The sequence below is a fragment of the Pinus tabuliformis genome, chromosome 6, assembly GCF_031772625.1.
Source record: "Pinus tabuliformis cultivar Carrire ecotype Pingquan chromosome 6, CPIR1, whole genome shotgun sequence".
In the NCBI taxonomy this organism is placed as follows: domain Eukaryota; kingdom Viridiplantae; phylum Streptophyta; class Pinopsida; order Pinales; family Pinaceae; genus Pinus; species Pinus tabuliformis.
The window spans coordinates 117,611,387-117,629,306 of NC_142292.1; positions in this window are offsets into that span (position 1 = coordinate 117,611,387).

The following is a 17,920-nucleotide window of genomic DNA, read 5'->3' on the forward strand; positions in this document are numbered from 1 at the left end:
GGTTTCCAGGTTTTGATGAAAATACCATGGTGGTTTCCAAAATTCCAGTATGGGTTAGGTTACATAATCTACCATTGCATTTCTGGCACCACAAAGTATTAGAAGGGATTGGGAATTCATTGGGAAGATTCTTAAAGGTGGATGCAAAATGAGTTTCAAAAGGCATCTTCACCTTTGCTAGAATCTGCGTAGAGGTAGACCTTAGTAAAGGTTTACCTGATCGCATCTTGTTGCTTCACAACAATCTGCAGTGGTCACAACCCCTTGACTATGAGAACACGACCTTTTGATGTTGCACATGTTTCCAAACCGGTCATCTTCAAAGTGCTTGTCCTCAAGTAAAAAAAGACCCCAAAAGGAAAAAGCGACAACCACAAAAGCCAAAAGGTTGGCAATTTTCAGAAAATCAGGAAGCAAAAATAGAAGGACTGGAAACTACAGAAAATACCTCAAACATAAATGATCAGAATTCTCAGGACACTCCACAGAAGGAAGAGGTCGAGAACAACTCTGCTTTAGTTCCAATATCTTCAGCTCAACAGAAGCAGATTACTTCTAAAAAAGAAGTAATTGGTACCAAACGAACTCATGTATCAGAAGGTTCGGACTCAGAAAAAGAAGTCCCAACAAATGTAAAATAAACTCAAATGACTATTGTATCATCCATGCCCAACTCTAGTGGTTGGTGGAAAGTGGAGAAAAAGAAAGGTATGAAAGAGTAGTCTAGTATAACTCTTCAATGAGTTTTTATTGATCTTGGATACCAAGATCTGTTGTTTTTATGCATATGCTTTTTAGCATCTACAATATGTAATTTTGTTCAAAATGAATAAAATTGCGATTTTTCATTGGGAAAAAAAGAGGCCAAGGAACCTTATTCTACACATCTATAATCAAAGACATGTATGGGGAAAAATGCAGTTTGTATTAATGATAACAAAGAAAGATTGCAACCCTTGTTGAGGCCTTGACATTACAAATCTCTCCTAGCCTTCTCATCCTTTCTTTGCCACAATGATAAAGCCTTCAATCTCATCAATGCATAAGGATGGATTATGGACCTCCAAACTCAAACTAATAGCATAAGAACATAATCAAAGTCTCCAAAATCCAACCCAAACTCTATAGCAGGTATTTCTTTTATAGGGAAAATGAGGAAGTTTTAGATCCACCATACTAGGGCTAGATCCACTTTGAAAGGAGGTAAGTTCCATGAGATAAGGGATAAAGCCTCATTAGTAGGAATTCAAGATCATATTCAATAGAAAATGGATGAATCAACTCCCGAAGCTTCTAGAGAAGGAAGCTTTAAAATTCTATTTTATTTTTCCTCATTTTCAGGCATCATCGCAATTTCAGTAAAGGCAACATGTTTTTATCTACGTAATTTCCACACAAGCAACATGCACCATCACAAATTGTCATGAGGCTAAGTGTGATGGAGTCTTAAATTAGGGTTTTGAGCCAATGTAATCCAGGATTCTTATAACTTTTGGGAATATTTTTTCTTTTGGCCTTGTAGGGGATTGATGCAAAGTGTAACGGATGATGAGAGATCCAAGTTTGGGGCCTTTAGAATAAGTGCGACAAAATGCCCTGTAACACTCACAATACATAATGTTCCTCTTACACCTATCAACACTATGAAATTGATTGAATGTTAGTGTGGTAAAATTTCATAATTATGGTTATGGATGCATGAAATTTCATACTTGAAATACTAATAATATTAATAATAAAATTAATTTCCATGATGGGGGTGGTCAACCATGTGGCAAATGAGATCGGGGGGGCGGGGGCGCCCACCACCACACTGGCGCTTAATGTTATTAAGAGGGGGTTGGCATGGCCTACCCCTCCATGCATGAAGCGTGTGAATGCCATTTCACTATTTTAATGGCTAGGCACGTTTTGGATCCTTCCTATACTTTTTATGTGTTATGAGGTGGTGTATGAGTTGTGTGTGTGTGTAATTCCCCTACCGTGGGTGGGATTTCCCTACCCCCTTCAAAGCTTGGAAGGATTGTATTTCCATGTCCGTCAGCTAAAGAAATGGATTGGGAAGTGGGAGTTTCTGGATTGAATTAGAATGTCATATGTTTCATTGCCATTGTGTCTCATTGGGGCTTTAATTCCTTACTTTTCTAGGTGGATTTGTAAGGTGAATACTAGACTGGAAATTGAGAAGTTGGTAGGACCATAATCCATGGCTATAAGTGGGTAATATCTTTCTCTTTTCCTAGTATACTAATTTCTTTGGATTTCATCTATTGCTAGTACGGTATGGGTTTTTATAAAGGACCTTTGTAGGGACCTACCATTGCTTTGTGTCCTTTGAAATTTGGGGTTATGCTATCTGCAGAGTTGGATTATATCCTTGGTATTTTTGTTGCTCAATAAAGTATTATGTGGAAGATATCTCCTGGCAACTTATTTATTAAGCAAGTTTGTTTCATAGTTTATTATTATTATCATTTCTCATACCTATTTGCATAGTTTGGGTAGGAATGGTGGTGGGTAGACGGTATCTGGTTAGAATTTGTATCAGGAAAGGGATGGGGGGTGTATACTCTCCCAATTATCTTGAAGCATTATTTATCCCAGATGGGTTATTACATGGTTGAAGTCTTTGGAATTGGTGGATTATCTACTTTTGGTATTGTGTTGGTTTATTACTTGTTTTAGTATGTTGTAACGATTGTAACACCCTCCAAAACATTGGCTTGCACTTAAATTTCGGAGCCTTCCTTAGTCTTTCCCTTTATTCTTGCAAACACTTGAACTCATTTCATGAGATTTCCTAGTCTTTTCACCCCTTTTGCTTGTTCGATCAACTGTCATCTTTTCGCATGTTTGATTGTTTTATCATGCTTGTGGTCATTTTCTGGTGATTTCGAAGGTTGGTCTCTGTGTATTCAAGTTGCCCTAGATATGTAAATATTTTTTGCAATCATACACACAATTTTAAGCATTGTCACACAAGTGTCATCACGATCATCCTAAAGTCTATCTCAATTGTTGCACTTGTCGCTTTTTGTTTAGAATAGTCACACAGCCTTTGTCTTGTTGTTTCGGTGGTCTATGTTGTCTTGTTGTCAAGGTATGCTAAGTGTGTGATCACAATTTCAAGTTCCTCACAATTTCTCTTTCCTCCCATACTTAGCCATTTCTCCGAAAATCCTCCTGACCGAACAACTCACTTTCACCAGACCCCGAATGAACTACGCACTGCACAGTCTCAGCCCTCAGTGATGCAACCTTGCTGCCTGGAAATATGCAGTGCGTAGTCACCATCCCACAGGGAATTTTCACTGTGCAATTCCGGAACTAAGAAACCTCCCTTCATCCCAAGAATTTCATAGTAACTTATCCCAGCCTAACCTGAACTACAAATTTCACAAGATCAATCATCAAGCTTCCTCCACACCTGTGGAACTCCACGATGTGTAAAGAGCTAAGTCTTCCTTACCTCCCATAATTGTGTAGAAGTGTCTCCCTAGTGTCCTCCCTTAGTCGAGACTCACCAAGTCCTTCTTTGCCTCTGAAAACTGCGCAGATTTGCCTCCTAGGATCCCATCCTACATCAGCCATTGATTGTCTCCAACTGTACAATATTGTTTACCAGTGGCCCTTACACAATTTTTCCTGGCAATGAGGACTGTGCTCAAGAGTTCCTCATCCAAGCCTGAGTTGTGCTCTACATAGTCTCAGTGACTAGCCTCCCTCCCTGTCACCTAGAACTGCACAATGCACAGTTACTAGGCCCTCTTTCCTAGCTTGTCACCTGTCTTGGGCCTAGTCCATGGATAAAAATGCATCATCTTAGACTAGGGAGTTTTTTGATTTGATGTCGTCCCATCATGAGTGAATTGCCGAAACAGGTACATTGTTAGATCATGGCGAGATGATGAAGAAGGAGCGAACATGCTATAAGACTCACTTACAACTGGATGGACAAAGAATCTTATCAAGTACAAGCAAAGGGAACACATGCATGTAACCACCTCTCAATACCAAAGATCATTGAAGACCCCACATCATCAAGCTATGTAGAGGAGAAGAGAAAGAACATCCAAGAACACATCTATCACTCATGAGCAAGGTTGACTTGACATTTCCACCTCAACAAGCTAGTCCATGTCAACAGTGTCATGTCAAGTCGTGTCATGAGTTCTCAAATTCCACATCACTATTATGAGAAATGTCTATTTCAAATTGAATGTAATGTAAAGTGGAAGTCCAAAGGAAACACATGAATACGAAAAGTCATGTTAGTTGAAAAGTCATAGGTAGTTGAACTGTCATGAGGGTAGTCAAAGATTCACAAGGGTCAAGCATCACCCCTTGGTTATATATACCCCCTCATTTGTATGAGCAAAGGGATTTTCACCTTGGATCCTATCACAAAGCATAGAGAGTTTCAGTTAGTTCTTTGAGGAGCAAGGAGTGGCTCCAATGTCCCACTACTAGGGCTAGTGATGTATGATGTAAATATGTGTCTTGGAAATTTTTCTTAATACATAAGCCTTTTCAGGCCAACATGTTTCCATGCATGACTTATGGATGTTTGTAAGACTATTATATGAGCATTTATAATTCATTTTTGTTTCACATGTACTAAGATAGTTGAACTATTTCGGTTGTTTTAGTGTGTATCTTGTTGGGAATGTGTTGTATTGGTTGTCACTGTTGTCTCATCCTTTTCGACTATTCCATGGGATACTAGACATACATTTCTTGCCACTTGTTTATAACAACCATCACATTCGTTGTGGGCTATTCCGGCTGATGGTAGACATATCTTTCCCTGTTCTTTGGTTTTAATGACTACCACATCTGTTGTGAACTATTCCGCTAGATGTTGGACAAACCTTCATGGTTCACATGTTTCTCTTCTTGGTTGGTACTATTATCTCTCACTTAGAGGCTCATTTTTCTCCCCCCTTTTGTAGTAAGAGAATCTAGACACAATTACATCACAACTCACCTTGCTTTTCGAAGGTACCATTACAACACTGTCATGTACTGATAGCTAGAGTTGAGGCAAATCTCTAAGTATGTGGAAACTAAGCCATCATACTAGATAAGACTCCTACATCAAATGGTGTGAGGTTTAATTAGGACCTCATATCAGGTAGATCCCTTGAATTTTGGTGGATCCAGTACTATCAACATTTTTGGCGCTAGAAGGAGGGCTGCTAGTATTTTATGGTTGCTTGTCCTACCGACCCAACTCATCCATCTTCTGGTCAAGGCAGTAACATTCACTCCCTCTACCCTACCCGTAACTCTGAAGTTGGTAATTCCTCACCTCCCGGGCCTAAACATGAAATCCCATACCATAAAATCTGGGCTCTCCATCCCATCACCTGTCAATTTTCAAAATCTATTGGACTAATTCCGACAGTGTACGCTCTTCAATATTCTCAAAAGAAGAACAAGACTACCCCCAAAAGAATAGTATTTACATATGTTCAAGAAGAGATCATTGCCACCCTTGAATAGCTTGTAGAAGTTGTGGAGAAAGAAGAAGAACCTCCACTCTTTCAAAGAGTAGAAGAAGGTAACACCTTACTCTCAGGTTCAAATTCCAGTGGAGGAGGTGGAGGGGAAGGAAATGAAGGAGGAGGAGAAGAGGAGGAACCAATAGATTTAGAAGAGAAACCATCATATTCAGATTCACAAGAGGAAGACAACGAAGAAGACAACATGGCAGATTAGAATATGGACTAGATGACTTAGGGCCCATTGGCACTTCCAGGTGTCCTGCACAAGATGCCAAGGAACACAGAGAAGCTCTTAAAAAAATATGACCCTGACAAGATAGTGAAGGCAGAAGATCACTTAGACAATTTCTACCTACATCTATAGACACTTGAGGTACGTTATGATGAAGTTTCATGTAGATTTTTTCCATGTACCTGGGATGGTAGAGCAGCTGTATGGTACCAAAACCTTCCTCCAAACTCCATCTAAAATTCGAGGGCATTCAAAAGGATATTTCTTGAGAAAGTTTCTAAAGATAAGACCCCTAACATGTTATTGAAGGAGTTGGGTAGTCTCAAGATTGAGAAGAAATAAAAGGTCAAACATTTCAATGATAGGTTCAACCGTATTTTGAACAAGTTCTTGGAAAACACAAAACCTCATGACTCCATCACTATTCACTACTATACTTCTGCCTTGCCAAGAAATATTGCACAATTCGTCAAGCGAGCTATGAAACCAACTTTAACATAAAATTATGAAGAGGCTATTGCTGTGGAGAAGGACCTGCGCGCTATTTAAGTAATTACAGACAATGAACCCACTAAGGACTCCAAAGAAATGGGTAAGAGGTCTCAGACCTCTGTGAGAAAGGCCAAGGAAAAGGAAACAAATTATATTGAGATCCTTAGTCATCTCTTCAAGTCCCTGACTACCGAAATGGCTGATCTTAAACAGAGGACAAGCGAGACTACCATGAGAAGTAGACCCTCGAGGTACCCGCAAAGGAAGAACGCAACTTCTAGCAGCAACAACAACCATCTAACCAAATTTGTGTAGAGCTCCAACATGGTTATGAACATTGAGAAAATCAACACGGATTCATACTTCAGGTTCCACCACATTCATCATTCGGAAAAAAAAACGTGCTCAAAATGGAACCATGGAATGAGTAGTATTGTTGTGCAGTTGTTTAACACAACTATGTTTGAGGAACAACTGAAGCGTAATGAAGAAGAAGATGCTACTACAACTTACGAAGCTCCAAGCACTAGGCATGTAGTAAACATGTATTAATATATGCTCACAGCCCAGAAAAGTACCACCGATAAGGAGCCTCCGAGTGACGGTTTGACCTAGAAGAAAAATAACTGATACAACTTGAGAAGTCAAGGGGCCACCACTATGATTAAGGTACCAAAGCAGAAATTCAGAGAAAAATTGTCAAGGGAAATTGGTCCTCCAGTTGACTCAACACAAAACAATTAGAGCAAGTCCAAAAAGACAGCTTCAACGAAAAGTGTTTCCACGAGCAGTAAAGACAAAACCATTCCACTGGAAACCATAAATTCAGTTCCACCCCTGGACACCTCGGTGAGTCTTCCCGCCATAGAGTATAACATTGTAGAAGACATGAAGAAGGTTCGTGCAAATATTTCTCTGTTTGAACTTACAAAAATCACAAACCAGCGGGACATTCTTCTGTGGGCACTTGGGAAAACTTCTACTGGTGATGCCACCTCTTCAAAGAAGGGATCTAGTAAGTCTCATGACACTCTCACATCTGTTCTTAATGCACTCTGCCTAGAGGCGAACTCACTCTGCCTGTCATTCTTGCTTTCATTTGAGATATTTAACTTCAATGTTCATAACTTCTTGGTTGATTATGGTTCATCAGTTAATGTCATGCCACTCTCTATGGCCAAGAAGATCAAAGCTCAATGGACTAAGAGAAATTCACAAATCATCCAACTAGACAAAACTTGTGTTCCATCAATTGGTGAACTCAAGGATGTGATCATCCAACTATCATATGATGAATGAGTTCATCAATGCATCAATATTGTAATTGTGGACATCCCAGAAGCATACAGGGTATTGCTGAGCAAAGACTGGTCAAGCAAGCTACAAGGATACTTTTCCACTGACTGGTCACACTTATGGCTTCTGTATAAGGGTAGGAAAAACCAGATCCAAGTACTATCAAAGAGATACATGAAGCACAATGTGACTCCCTTGAATGGACATAATGAGTTGTTGGATTTCGCAAAACCTTGTTTTCAATAATTATTTTCTAGAGACACAGTTGGGGTGCTATCTTGCAGAGCCATCCCCTATCCCACTAGACACATAGTTGGACCTCCTTCCATGTTCAACTAGCAGAAATGAAACTTGTACAATAAGTAGTGGTAGTAGTAGCAATAGTACTAGTGTGGTAAGTTGTCCCTGTACAAATGATATGTGGACCATGTACTTTGACAAATCCAAAACACAGGAGGGCTCTAGAGCTGGTTTTATTTTCATAGAACCACTACAGAGAAACCATTTAATATCTAATCACTTGGAATTAGAGTGCACTAATAACACCATGTTAAACAGTAATTTGTAACTAACCCTGCATTCCCTGATCCTGGACATTGTTGGTCCATGTTACTAACATCTGTTCTCTGTCATGTTGCCAATTATGTGTCAATACCTTCTTTGTGATCTCAAGAAGAATGTCTCTGTTCATTATCCCTGAAGCAGACCCTTTTTTACCTAAGTTCATGGGTCATCGTGGGTCAAAAGTTGTCCCACCCGCGAAGGTGGTCAAGTTTGCACTAGCCCTAGCGAAGTTTTCGCTCTATCCCTGTGTTGCACCCGTGATGAGCTACTTTTGGCAAGTTTTTTAACAACTCGTCGAAGCTTCGAGATGAAACTTCTTCATGGGTGGTCCTAGGACTGGTTGTTGGGTCAGTTGAGCTCGCCTCTCTCCTTTGGTATAGTTGTTCCACCTTTTGTGCAACCTCCTGTTGTGGCCATCAACAACCCCCCTCTTTGTTTAGTATTAGCAATAACACTAAGCAAATGGGGACCCTTAATAAAAAATCCAAAAAACATTTTTATAAAAAAAAAATTGTATTTAACTCCTTAAAACTATATCGCATCGCGAGAAGAGAATAAAGCATTTCCTTATGAGCATAATAAACTGCAAAGAAGCGACGCGAAATTCATCGCATCGCATACATTATGAAGCGCTCTTAAATGAAAATCTTAAGAAATCTCCGACGGCCGATGTGCGACGTCGCATAAGCAGCACACAATGATTGAATGACTAAACGCGATGCTGCGATTTGCGATAAATGCGATCTGCGATGCTGCGATCTGCGATGCCGCGATGCTGCGATTTGCGATAAATGTGATCTGCGCTAAGCTGATCATGAAGCTCTGCGATGACACATCTTGATAACGCGATCCGCGATGCTGCGATGCGAGTCGCAGAAATCACCCATCGCAAATTTTCCTCGGTGCAGTATTCAAGGAAAGCTGTCCGTAAACCAAAAATTGGGCGCGCGCCTTAAAAGAAATTAATGAATGTACGCCAAAGTATTCAAGAAGGACAGTTTTGTGTTTTTCGAAGAGTCAGTTCGCTATGGGTGTCATAATTTCATACATTTCTAGAGCTTAGAGCTTTCGTGTCAATATTTATTATCATTACTCTTTTCCTTTGTGTGAACTGCAGAAATGAAAAACAGGAAACAATATGAAGCAATGAGCAGGAAACATCTAAGGAAAAGGGGAAAGCGTCAATGCTCGGAGAACAGAGAAGAGATGCCTTCATAAACGGATGCCGCATGCAACAGAACCACAGATTCCAGAGTATCACTCAACAGATGCTGATGTCAATAGGTGATTCAACATTCAGGGTCAGAAAGCTCATAAAAGCAGCATGTTTATGAAAAATCCTGAAACTTCTACCCAGTGAAGGAAAAAGCGCTAAAGGCGGAAAATGCACCAGAAAATACCGGAACAAAGAACGGAGGCATTTTTCGATGCGCGATTAGCGCCTAGCACTAATCGCACATCGCTAAGAAAATTGTTCAGAAAGAAAAGTCCCTAACTTGCTTAGTCATTCGCAAGGCCGGAAACTGAGATAGCAAAAGCAGAAGCAGTTTGAGAGAAATTTGGGTTATTACCAAGTATACATGCAGTAAATCCACCTAGCCAAAGGAAGATTCTCAAAAATATCTTCTAGTTTACTAAAAAGTGGTGCCAGCACTTGCCATTTCTATTTTCATAGCTCAAACAAAAGCAGAAGACGACCAGCCGACTCTTCCCAGGCGAATGTTGCATGCTCGCAGCACTGAGGAGCAAATAGAGAAATAGTTAGGAATTAAATTCAATTTTTAGAAATAGTTTTGCTTAAGAAAAAGGGCGGTCATTTAAACCGTATCCGAAATTTATGTAATTAAGTTATTTTAGTTAGCAGTATTTAAACCCTTCTCATGCATTTGGAGAAGGGTCCAGAAATTTGTCAAAAAACTTGTCCTCAGAACATGCACTTTTGCACCCTCAGAGGGGGTTTTGATGAATGGATGGATCAAGGTTTAATAAATGTTTGCATTTGATATCTGCTACTGATGTTGCACTTCTGTACTCTTAGTAGATGTTAGAGCAAGGAGAGATAAATCATTGTTGTTGAAGCTTATGAGTAGAACCAGTCATAAATGGTACTTTTATCTCTTAACCATTTCTGCTTATATTCTTAAAGTGATATACAGTTTTTGTTGTTTATATGTTATTGCATGAATGTGTGAGTTACCATTTGCAACTTTTGTACGGTGGAGCCATTTATTTATGTCTGATATATGAATAACTTATTATGCGATATGTTGTTCACAACTGTTTTGCCTAACTTTTTATGCAAAGTGGTTTATCTTAATTGATTTCCATTCTTATGATAGTTGAATGATCTTTATTACCAGTTATTGTTTGAAATCTCTTTAGATCGCATAATAGAAGAAATACACCCCAGGTTAGCATAGATTAGATGTGTTGTTTTTCATTAGATTACAATAGCATAGAGTTAATTTAAAAGTTTGAATTAGATTAGCTTTAAGTATTCTTAGATCAGCAACATCCAACTCTGCACACACACACACACACCCTTAGATTGGGAAACTGGTCCCATTATCCCCAGTCGGACCTGCTATACCAAACGGATAAGGAGCTGCCAACCAAGGTCCGGACCGGGCGGGTATCCCCCTTGTTGTCGACTCGATTTTTGGGGCTTCAACATATTTGGCGCTAGAAGGAGGGCCTGAACTATGAATGGCACCTAAATAAAAATCTAAATACCATTCTGAGAGTAAATCGCCCTCACCAACTCCCCCGACTTCCCCACTACGCTTAAATCCAGAGTCAGAAGTCGCTCGAGTATTAACCGCTGCTACATACCCTAATATTTCAGACCGATCGACCATTCAGCCTCCTGAAGTTCAAACTCTGATTCACAAACTTCAGAGATTTTCCATTTCTACTCAGAAGTCTGATAAATCTCAAAGCAGCGTGACTTCGCAGTACAATCCTGCTCATCCCCTGACCAGATTAAAGAGTGAAAAATTTGGCATCCAGCCAACTGAATTCCCTCTCCCCACCAGGAAAAGAGCAAGGAAAACACCACAAGAGTCTGACAGTGAGACCCTTTCATCTACATCGTCCATTTCAACTCCCTCACCGTGAATTCAGCCACCCACACCTTCATTCCAAACCATCATCCATCCATCTTCCACAACCCCTCTTCTTCAATCATCTAAGATCATAGTATCCTCATCTTCCCAGCCACAGGGATCATCTTCTGCACTTTCATTCACTAGCAACTCAACGATGGCCCAGTCTCCATGGAACAATCCTGGGGCAGTTTTAATGCCTCCACCCTTGAGTCAAATACCGGCCCATCCTGAGAAATGGCTACCCAAATTCAATCCAGAAGCAGGCATGCTAGCAGAAGAACACATAAACAATTTCATGCTTTCTGTCAATCTCAACGGAGTTACTAACGAAGATGTTGTTGTTCGGCTTTTTCCCTATACAATGCAAGGAACAGCCAGGTCATGGTACTTTTCATTACCCTCCGGGTCTATCACAAGTTGGGACATTTTCCAAAGTCAATTCCTGACCAAGTTTGGTGATGACAGATCAACGGCAACGTTAATCAATGACCTATCCAATCTTAAAGCCGAGGCTAGAGAACCCATCAAAGATTTCAATTTACGGTTCAATAAGATCCTCAACAAAATTCCCACTGCTTCCCAACCCAGCGAAGAAGTACGATGTGAATGGTATATTACGGCCTTACCATCAAACTTAGCAATCTTCGTGGATAAGGCAAATAAAACAACCTTAGTTGAAAACTTGACAAAGGCAATAGCAGTAGAGAAACGCGTAATAGCCCTGGAAAAGAGATCTGCGATAGAGGAACGCAAGTCTAAAAAAGTCACCTTCAAGGAAGACTCCAAGAAGAAACAAATGAAAGACCCTTTCGATTTGGAAGGATTGCAAAAAGTATTAAAGACCATGTCCAATGAGATAATTGACATAAAAAAACAAGTAGCAGAAACTTCTTCAAAAAAGCCCTACAGAGCTTTTAAAAGAGGTCCTTCAATGGATGTGAAACCACCCAACGCTATTTCAAATGTCGAATCCGAAGAAGAGGAAGAAGAAGAAAGTACCATTGGAGGGCAGACTGATGACGAAGAAGTTGTGGAATTACAAGGAATGTGGGATTTCATCCTCCCACAAGAAGAAGATCAAGAAGCATTTCCGGTTAGCACACGAAGCAAAAATCAACTTGATCCTCCCCAAACTACCCCTAAGCAGAAGAGCGCAAGCTCTGCAATAAAAGATAAAGTCGCAACAAAAAAAACGACCACTAAAGTGACTCAACCTAGCCCGGTCCAATCAGATCAAACAACTCCATCAAGAACACTGATAGTGTCGGATGAAATGGAATACAATATTATTGACGACATGAAAAAGACTAGGGCTAATATTACCCTTTACGAATTGAGCAAATTGAAACATCAACAGAAGATAATGATGAAAGAATTACATGTCGTGCCTATTACATCTTTGCCTACAGTTGTAGCTTCCCACAACATGGGAAGACCTCCAACCAACATGATCAATAAGATTGATCCAAATGACATCGCCTTGATTGGAGGAAGATCAAGGTCTCACACTCCCCCTTTTCTTCTCACTTATGAAATTTTCAATAAAAATGTGCACAATTGTTTGGTAGATTCTGGTGCTTCAACGAATATTTTACCCAGATCAATATGTGCCAAGTTAAATGTTCAACCACAAAAATCCGCAGTGCGCATAGTTCAGCTTGATCGATCTCAAGTCGAAGTGATTGGTGAACTTAATCAAGTAACCATAAGATTGTCATCCAACCCGAAGGTATGTCAGGTTATTGACATTCTAGTGGCTGATATCCCAGAATTCTATGGCTTGATTCTTAGCAGGGATTGGTCCGAGAAACTCCATGGATACTTTTCAACCGACTGGTCACACATGTGGTTACCCTACAATGGTAAACCGAATCAAATAAAGGTTGAACGAGAGTTACACCAGAAGTACATAGTAACGGAATTGGAGGGAGAAAATGAAGCAATAGTGTATAACAGCAGTATCATAGGCAATTACTCGGTAGATTCTTTTCTCGGCAATTTCAATGCTCATACATCACCTTACTTAGAAAATTCAGTTTTATCCCAAGTCAAATTTTTTTCCCAAACTGATAATTCAAAGTGTGTTAATTTTGTAGATAAACCTGTAAATACATCTTTGTTTTGGAAATTATATTTTGATGGCTCTAAATCTAATGAAGGAGCAGGAGCAGGATGTGTTCTGATTAGTCTAGAAGGAAATAAGACCATGCTTACGTGCAGACTCAAATTCGATTGCACAAACAATACAGCAGAATATAAGGCCTTGGTGCAAGGCCTATACAAAGCAATCGGGTTGAATGTCAAGTATCTTCAAGTCTTCGGAGACTCTGAGATTGTCGTCAAACAGGTACGTAACACTATTCATTGCCTATCAAGTCATTTAAAACACTATCAATCTTTAGTACAAGATCTGACTGAGCATTTCATAGCATTCAATATTTCTTCAATCCCAAGACTCCAAAACGCAAGCGCAGACCTTTTGGCTAACGTAGCCTCTAGGCTTATTCCCTCCGAAGAGTTTAGTCCAGATAGATTCTCAATAGAATTAATCTTTAGACCATCCATCCCTGACAACATTACAAATTGGAGAGTATTCAATGATGATCTTGACATTGTAAATTTTCTCACTTCTAAAGGATCCTACTCCAATCAGATAATTGACGAAGACCATCACGATCGACAAATACAACAAAATGGCACTGATAATGCTATACCTAAATCGGTGGTTAAGTTAGAAGACTTATACGATTTGAAAAATCGGTTTAAAAGGTCTGCCAATTCAAAGCTCTACAGTTCGACTCTGAACTACGAATTAGTAAACCTAGGGACTGATGATAAACCACAAAACGTTACTCTAGGCATAGGCCTGGCCCCGGAAGAAAAACTAGCGTATATTCCTCTTTTGAGACAATATAAAAATTTCTTTGCCTGAAATTACGATGAGCTGAAGACGTACGACACTTCTATCATTCAGCACACTATTCCTATGATTGACAACGAAAAACCTGTCCAACAAAAATTGAGAAAGATCCACCCCAATTTAGAAAATCAGATAAAAACTGAGCTAAACAAGTTATTAAAAGCCAGAATAATTTTCCCCGTCAGACATTCCAAATGGGTTTCCAATATGGTACCCGTTAGAAAGAAAAACGGAGATATTAGAATCTGCATCGATTTTCGGAATCTCAACAAAGCCTGTCAAAAAGACAATTTTCGTCTCCCACCTATGGAGTAGATATTACAGGCAGTAGCAGGCTCAGAACTGATGTCTTTCATAGATGGATTTTCAGGATATAATCAAGTGCTGGTACATCCCGATGATCAGTTGAAAACCACATTCAGAACTAAATGGGGCACATACGCATATCGGAAGATGCCATTTGGTTTGATCAATGTCGGTGCTACATTTCAGAGAGCCATGGACATCACATTCAAGGGTTTAGTCAATAAATCCGTAGTAATTTATTTGGATGATATAACAGTGTATTCCAAGAAGCGAAGCGACCATCTCAGAGACTTAAAACAGATCTTTCAACGATGTTTAAGGTATGGGATTTCACTTAACCCAAAGAAATCTTTTTTCGCATTAAGTGAAGGAAAACTTCTAGGATTCATAGTGTCAAAATCTGGTATTCACATTGAGCCTGACAGAATCAAAGAAATTTCTGAAATATCCCTACCTCATAATAAAAAAGCCATGCAATCTTTCCTTGGTCAAATCAATTTTGTAAAGAGATTTGTCCCAGATTTTTCACGAATTGTGTCTCCTTTGCAAACCATGATTAAAAAGAATTCAAATTTTAAATGGGGTCAAGATGAACATGAAGCATTCAACCTGATCAAACAAGCTATTATTAATGCTCCATCTTTAGCAACCCCGAATTTTTCAGAATCTTTTATCTTATACACATTTGCTTCAGAGAAATCTTATGCTGCGATTCTAACTCAAGCAAATCAAGAAAAAGCGGAAGCTCCAATTGCGTTTTTTAGCTAAAATTTACAAGGTGCTGAACTCAATTATTCAGACGTGGAGAAACAGGCCTATGCTATTTTCAAAGCGGTCAAATATTTCAGACCTTTCTTACTTAAAACCCATACTAAGATCATAGTACCGTTTCCAGCAGTAAGAAATCTTCTAGTACAAAAGGATGTGGGTGAGAAAAGAGCAAATTGGATCACTGCTTTACAAGAATACGACCTTGAGATCAAACCAGCGAACATTGTAAGAGGTCAAGGCTTCTGCAAAATGTTGGCTGGAGCATCACAAATTCCTGAAGTCCCATCTGAAGAGGTACAAATGTATGAGGTAAGCCTAAACGATGCAGAATCATTATACGCTGATATCATTTATTATCTTAAGAACGGGTATGCTCCATCACACCTGGATCACACTAAGAAAAGAGCTCTGAGATTGAAAGCTAAACAATATCAGCTCATAAATGATGTTCTTTTTATAAAGAATTATGATTCTGTTCTTCTTAGATGTCTTGAGAAAACTGAAGCTGAAAAGGTTTTGCAGGAACTCCACGATGGACCAGCGGGCGAACACTACGCCGGAGATGCTACTGCACATAAGATCTTACGCGCAGGATATTACTGGCCTACGTTGTTCAAAGACTCACATAGTTACGTGAGGAAATGTCAAGTCTGCCAAACAACTGCTGGAAGACAAAAGAAGTCGTCCCTACCACTACAGCCGGTAAACATCGAGCAACCATTCAGTCAGTGGGGCTTGGACATAATAGGTGAGATCGTTCCTCACTCTTCTAAGCAACATAGATACATTCTCACGGCAACAGATTATTTTACTAAATGGGTAGAAGCAGTTCCTCTCAAGATAGCTAATTCTGAAAATATCATTGAATTCATAGATCAATTTATAATCACTAGGTTTGGATTGCCAACGGCTTTAATGTTTGATAATGCATCATACTTTTCTGGAAATGCAATGACTGAGTTTGCACTTAAAAGAGGATTCAAACTAAAATATTCGGCCAATTACTATCCGCAAGGTAATGGGCTAGCTGAGTCAACAAATAAAAACCTAATCAGGATTATTAAGAGAACAGTTGACCAGAACCAAAAGAATTGGCACAAAGCTTTGGTAAATTCTCTATGGGCAGATAGAATAACAAAAAAAGCTTCAATCGGCACTTCTCCCTTTAATTTAGTTTATGGGAAAGAAGTGGTTCTTCCAACTCACTTAGTCGTCCCCTCTTTGTCTTTAGTACAATACATCGATGAAGTATCTACTTCCTCCATACAACTAAGACAAATGGAAATAATTAAATTAGAAGAACAGCGAGAACAAGCTAAGAAAACCCATGCTCATCACCAAGCGCTGATAAAATCCTCTTTTGATTCAAGCATAATGACCAGAATTTTTTTTCAGATGGGAGACTTAGTTTTGAAATGGGATAAGGCTCATGAAGAAAAGGGCAAACATACGAAATTTCAAAAGATGTGGCTTGGTCCTTTTCAGATTATTGAAGTCATAGGTCCATCAACGTTTGTGTTGCAGGATTTAGCAGGTAGAAGGGATTCTTTGCCTGTTAATGGACAAATCCTTAAAATATATTTTCCATAGAAGATTATTCTTCTATTTTGTAGAATAGTTTTGTTTTTTTTTTTCTTTTTCATAATAAAACCAGTTGTAAATGGTTACTACAGGTATTCATGGAAAAGACACCAATTCTCTTTCAAATTTTGAGCTTTTCGCTTGTATAAATAACAAAAATTTTCATAAATCTGATCTTTATTATAGACAGATAGAGTTAAAAACTTTGGCCTAGATATGATACTAGTTTCAGCTTCAAAAATTTGATGAAAGCAACCTTTGGTGAAAAATTGTTTTATATCAGCACAATGAAAGGTATCAATAATAATATAAAGATTCTCTGTAAAACTGCTGTTTTCAAACTCTATTATTGTCGTCCAGAGCTTTCTTAAGGAAAACAATGATTTCCTCCCTGTTAAAGAAAATCGCAGCATTCAGAGGAACAATCCAAGAAGCACTATATCTCAAAGAATAAGAGGTCTCATCACGAGCCGGCTTATCATGATCATAGATATTATAACTCACTAACTTTGCCAAACACTGTCCATCAAAATAGGGCAATGACTCAAGATCATTGAAATCAAAAGGCAAGGGGTCTCGTCACAAGCTAGCTTGTTCAGCGAAAGTGTAAATCAAGTGAATGACTGTGTCATAATTTGGCTACCAAACCAAGACATTGTTCTTTGAGAATAAAAAAGGAAAAAGTGTCAATGTGGATTTTTCTTCGAAGGTTGTAGATAGCCTTAAGCAAGATAAAGGATCATCGCTGGGTAATAGGTAACCCTGTCGAGGCTATGGACGCCTGCTGGCAGCAGAGGCTCTACCTACGACAAACGAGCATATTTTAAAGCCGGCACACAGAGAAGGCTTTATTTTATCTTTAAAAGACCAAGTAATGGCTGATGTAAATACAAGGACAAAGCCTGAGGAAGCAAACATTTAGAATAGAAAAAGGTTGAAACAAAATATCATTAATAGGATAAGGCATAATGTACTCTATCTGTCCATAACGAAATTTAGACTTATGAAAATTTTTCTATTTTGGAAGTTAAAATTCAATAGAAAAACAGAGATAACTGGTTCTTCTAGGTGAATCGCCATTGTTGTGGCCATCAACAACCCCCCTCTTTTTTTAGTATTAGCAATAACACTAAGCAAATGGGGA